The following is a 5,523-nucleotide window of genomic DNA, read 5'->3' as shown; positions in this document are numbered from 1 at the left end:
GAGTCGAGTTAGTCGAGTTAATGCCAAAGCTAAATTTTGGTCTCATCTGACCACAGCACGTTCTCCCAAGCATCATTTAGAACTTTAAACGGGCCTGTACATGTGCCTTCTTGAGCAGGGGGACCTTGCGGGTGCTGCAGGATTTCAGTCCATTGCCGCGTAGTGTGTTACCAATGTTTTGCTTGGTGACTGTGGTCCCAACTGCCTTAAGATCATTAACAAGCTCCTCCTGTGTAGTTCTGGGCTGATCCCTCACCTTTCTCATGATCATCCTTACCCCATGAGGCAAGATCTTGCACAGAGCTTTAGACCGAGGCTGATAGATGGTTATTTTTGTATTTCTTCCATTTCCGAATAATCGCACCAACAGTTGTCTCCTTTCACCAAGCTTCTTGCTGATGGTCTTGTAGCCCATTCCCGCCTTGTGCAGATCTACAATCTTGTCTCCGACATCCTTTGACAGCTCTTTGGTCTTGCCCATGGTGGTGGGAGAGGTTTGGATGGAAGATACCAATTGTGTGGACAGATGTCTTATACACCTAATGAGCTGACATTAGGAGTAACTTCTTAAAGTGGCAGGACTAATCTGTGTTCCACATGGGCACATAACCAGTCTGTGGAAGCCAGAATTCTTGCTGGTTGGTAGGGGATCAAATACTTATTTCTCTCACTGAAATGCAAATCAATCTCTAACTTTTATATAATGTGTTTTTTCTGGATTTTTTGGTCGGTATTCTGTCTCTATCCGTTAAAATAAATCTACCATAATTTCAGACCCTTCATTTCTTTGTAAGTGGGCAAACTTACAAAATCAGCAGGGGATCAAATAAATATTTTCCCCACTGTGTGCATGCATATATATCCACAAAATGCACAGAGGCTGTTGTGACTGGGGTATAAACTTTTATTACAACTACAATTCTTATACAGTTCTTACACAGTTATTTACATTCCCTCTTCTGAGATGCAAAGTCATGCATGCTTCTTTTTGATGAAAATGTGCCTGTGTAAAACGTTTCAATAAAACAATGACAATAAATACTTTCAAACAAAGAACATTAGCATGCAATAAATACTCAAGCTTTAGGGTTTTTGAAATCCAATGGGTGCGAGAGGATTCCACAAGAAAGTCAAGAAACGGACAACAAACAGAAAAGGACACTTTTAAAGATGGGTGAAAAATGGCAGGGGTTAATCTATTATTGGAAGCATGTTAATTAAGGTTAGGCAGGGTTCCCACTCTGTCCAAGACATTACTTTCCCTTTCTTCAAGGCATTTTATGTGACCAACATCTCTAATATTTAAGAAATACATCTGTGGCCTGCTGTTGTTTGCCACAGAAAATGAAGTTGACTCATCCATTGGTTTTTAAAAATGAAAAAAATAAAAGCACAACACTTACAATGGAAGTCTAATAGGTATGAGCTTTTAAAAACACAAACGCAAAGTTGATTTTTCATGAATTATCCAGTAAAAATGTTTGTCATTTGAATTGTAAAGGTTCAGTGATTGACTGAGCTTATACACACTAAACAAACACAAAAGATATTAATCGATAGCACCTATCTCATGCTAAACACATGTAATGTGTAAGTGTTGTGGTTAGGAGACGAGTCAAGTCATTTTCTGTGGTAACGGACTGCAGGCCACAGATTCTGATTCTGCTGTATTTAACTGAGAATATTATTTTAATTAAAGATGAAAAGAAATTACAGGTGATATACCCACTGAGGTATTGTGGTTACTGGAATGGTTCTAAATGCACAGCTAATGTGAATTAGCTGTTCATTTGTGTGACCAGAGAAGCTTCCGGATGATTCAAACTGTCCAGTCCACTCAAATAGGCTGAATAAAGTAACTAACCTTTGGGAAATAATAATAATAATAATAATGTTTTGCAATGTGTGTGATATCAACATCACTTGATATCAGTGAGTGATATCTGAAGAAATGACAGTGATTGTGCAGACTATGACATGTACTTGCTCATGAAAATACACAAGCAGACACAAATGATAAAACAAAACGATATGATTCTGCGACCTCATTCATGACAGAATACATGAAAACTGACCGCAGTTCCAAGTCCTGATCGATCCGAGGATTTCTTCATTTTTTTACAAAAAGTTGACAATACGGTGAACAAGTTTGATTAAAAGGTTACAGTAAACACCATTTAAGTACATTTCCCATGACTTATCCATTACTGGAAAATCGCATTACAAAATTCAAGGTTTTCCAAGTTTTCCAGGATGCGTGGGAACCCTGTTAAGCTACAGAAAAAGAGACGAAACGGGGGAAAAAAACAGAGAACAAGAGAAAGAATAAATAAGTGTTTATTGCCTCTCCGTAAGAACCATGCAAATAACACACAGAAACCTCCCATGTAAGAGTGAAGACTACACTCTTTATCCTCAAACACACTGTGCTTTTAACAACTGACTACACAAAAGCTAACAGACTGCATATTGAGTCTGAAAGAGCATCATCTCTGCCACCTGCTGCTCTCCCATGAACATTCTAACACAAATGGGGGGGGGCACAAGTCTGACTTAAATGTACATGCACCATTACTCAGTGTGTCATCAGTGCATGCACCAACTGCTGGGCCATGGCTCCAATCTAAGCTACCATTTTGAACCACCAACTCAAAAACGTCATGTGGAGTCAAGTTTCCCTTTCCCTCACATTTCCAATCCATCAACTTCGGCTAAAACAGGATGAACTTTTGACCTTCTTGCCAATTCACAAGGGCATATATACTGTGCAAATGATTTGAAAATGAAATACTAATAAAAACCAATAAAAAATACATAAGTAAATCTAAGCACAAAAACTAACTTTAACAAATGCAGTTTAGACAAAGACAAAAACATCTTCAGCTTAAGCACCTTAAAGGTAGAAAATTCAGCTGATGAAGAATTAATGTCCTGAAAAAGAACAAACACAACTGCATTCAACACTAATACTGCACTCCTATCTGCCTAAGAAACTTTTGTTCACTCGAATTCCACCAATAATGACATTTCACTGCCAATAACAAAAATATTATGTGAAACTACTTTAACACCTACCGTTAGCAAACCACACAGCCTTTGTTCTGACTGACCGAAAACATTACAGCATGAGAACCCGGAAGCTGAGCCCTAAAACACAAACACACACAAGAAGTCGTCTGTCTTACTGAACACAGGATCCATCAGATCCGAGCAAAGAGGTTTAATTAGACTCGTTCTACTCTCTTAAAAGCTTTATTAGCAGCACAGACAGTAAAGAGGAGAGTGTGGCTTTCAGAAATACTGCCAAAGACATGCAATGGTCTGTGTCAGTGAAGTAAAATTCAAACACAGGAGCTTCTCCAGAGTTGATTCACTGACTTCCATTAGACAGTGAGGTCTCAGAGCTTCACCACTGATGGGCGGTGTGTGCCTATGGTTACAGATTTTCTCTACTGCGTGTGGAAGAAACTGTGGGGAAATAAAAATCGGACAGTGTTGATCGAGCAAAAAAAGCGTGTTTGAGTGAGACACATGTTCAAAAGCACTGTCTAGTGGCAGTGCATGTGGATGTTTGGTATGCGTGCGTGCTTTTAAACAAGGTTTGGATCAAAGCTCTCACTGTAGTGAGTTTGGGACAGCCGAAGTCCAGTGGAAAAGGCCTGTGATGGGAAAGTGTGTGTGGCCCTGATGTAGACAGAATCGTACCTATTTTCTAAATCATCGTCCTCCACAGACAAAGACGGACCTGGCTGGATGTCCATCTCATCACCTAGAGACAGACGGAGAGAATGAATGATTAAAATCAAACAACACACCCATTTTGCTTCTGAAATATGAAAAACAAAAAAGGAATTGATCGGACATCCATTATACATGTTTACTTTGTAATAACGTTTTCCTGGTCTTACTAAATAAAGAAAATAAGGGTCGATGTTGGCTTATTGCACCAAACTCACCGGAAGACTGCTGGAAATTTCCAGAGCCCAGCAATGTGACGCCCTCTGTCAGCGGTTTGATCCTCTGATCGTCAGAGTCACTGCTCTGCCCACTCTCCAGTTCCTGTCCTCCCACCTCACTTGACGAACTCCCACTCTGTCCCGACATCCTGGCAACTTTGTGGGCTCTTCCCCTGGTAATTCTGACTGTTGACCCCTGGTCCTGGGAGCCCCTCGTTGAAGACGCAGAAGAGGATGATGAGGATGATGAAGATCTCTCTTTGAGATTCCGCTTACGAGAGCCTCTGTCCGGAGGTGTGGTTTTTACCAGTCCAAAGAGACACTGCTTTCTGACGTGCTGGTTTACCTCATCCCCGTCCCAACTGCTACCTACCAAACCCTCTTCCTCGCTGTTCGCCATAGCAGCAGCGGTCTGGAGCAACACTTCAGGCACCTCGTCAGAATCAGAGTCATCCTCAGCTAAACCAGCGTGTTCAGCTATGGTGCTCGAGTTCGTTCTCCGCCGACGTGGTGTGGTTTTCACACGTGGAGAACGTTTATTCTCCTCTGATAAAGACACATTTTTTTGGTCAGTCTGGTCCTCTTCCTCCTCCTCCTCATCATCATCATCTTCCTCCTCCTCCTCATCATCATGGTTAACACAATATTTTTCCACATCTTCTCCTCTCTCAGCCATCCCCTCCATTTCCATCCCCTTTTCTATCTCCACCACGGTCCCTCTTTCTTCCAGTGCTCCATCTGTCACCCCACTCTTTATCTTTTGTCTGTCAGGTGATGGATGAATGGAAAGACACGTACTGCTGATGGGTTGTGGGCTAACCGGTACAGGAGTGAGTTTAACCACCAGCTTTTTAGTGAGTCCTGGGCTCTGTGATGACATTCCCTTTTTCTGTCTGCCCTTCCCTTTTGGCTTATGCCTTTCAACTCCACAGGCACGTTTGGACCCAGTCAGCTCATGGTCTAGGGATTCCTGCAATTATGAATTAGACATTACTGTAATACATTCATATGAACAAATTGTATAAAAAATTTTTTTAAAAGTACGTGAGTCCCCACAACAAAATTTAACAGAACAACAGTCTTCAACTGTGTACCATATAACACCATTTAAGTACATTTCCCATGACTTATCCATTACTGGAAAATCGCATTACAAAATTCAAGGTTTTCCAAGTTTTCCAGGATGCGTGGGAACCCTGTTAAGCTACAGAAAAAGAGACGAAACGGGGGAAAAAAACAGAGAACAAGAGAAAGAATAAATAAGTGTTTATTGCCTCTCCGTAAGAACCATGCAAATAACACACAGAAACCTCCCATGTAAGAGTGAAGACTACACTCTTTATCCTCAAACACACTGTGCTTTTAACAACTGACTACACAAAAGCTAACAGACTGCATATTGAGTCTGAAAGAGCATCATCTCTGCCACCTGCTGCTCCCCCATGAACATTCTAACACAAATGGAGCCAGGTCCACCAAAGCAAATATCGCACATTAGGGTTTAATCGGCCTTTAAATAATTTTTATTCATATAAATATGTAAAAAAAGGGGGGGGGGGGATACAGA

At 41.0% G+C, this 5,523-nt stretch overlaps 1 pseudogene; it reads right to left on the bottom strand.

Annotated features, from left to right (window-relative positions):
- The window catches only part of LOC107748631 (transcriptional regulator ATRX-like), a 50,515-nt pseudogene that overhangs the window by 32,686 nt on the left and 12,306 nt on the right, over positions 1–5,523 (bottom strand).

The sequence above is a fragment of the Sinocyclocheilus rhinocerous genome, unplaced genomic scaffold (assembly GCF_001515625.1).
Source record: "Sinocyclocheilus rhinocerous isolate Xijiao unplaced genomic scaffold, SAMN03320098_v1.1 scaffold2665, whole genome shotgun sequence".
Taxonomy (NCBI): Eukaryota; Metazoa; Chordata; class Actinopteri; order Cypriniformes; family Cyprinidae; genus Sinocyclocheilus; species Sinocyclocheilus rhinocerous.
This window is presented reverse-complemented; position numbering and strand designations above follow the sequence as displayed.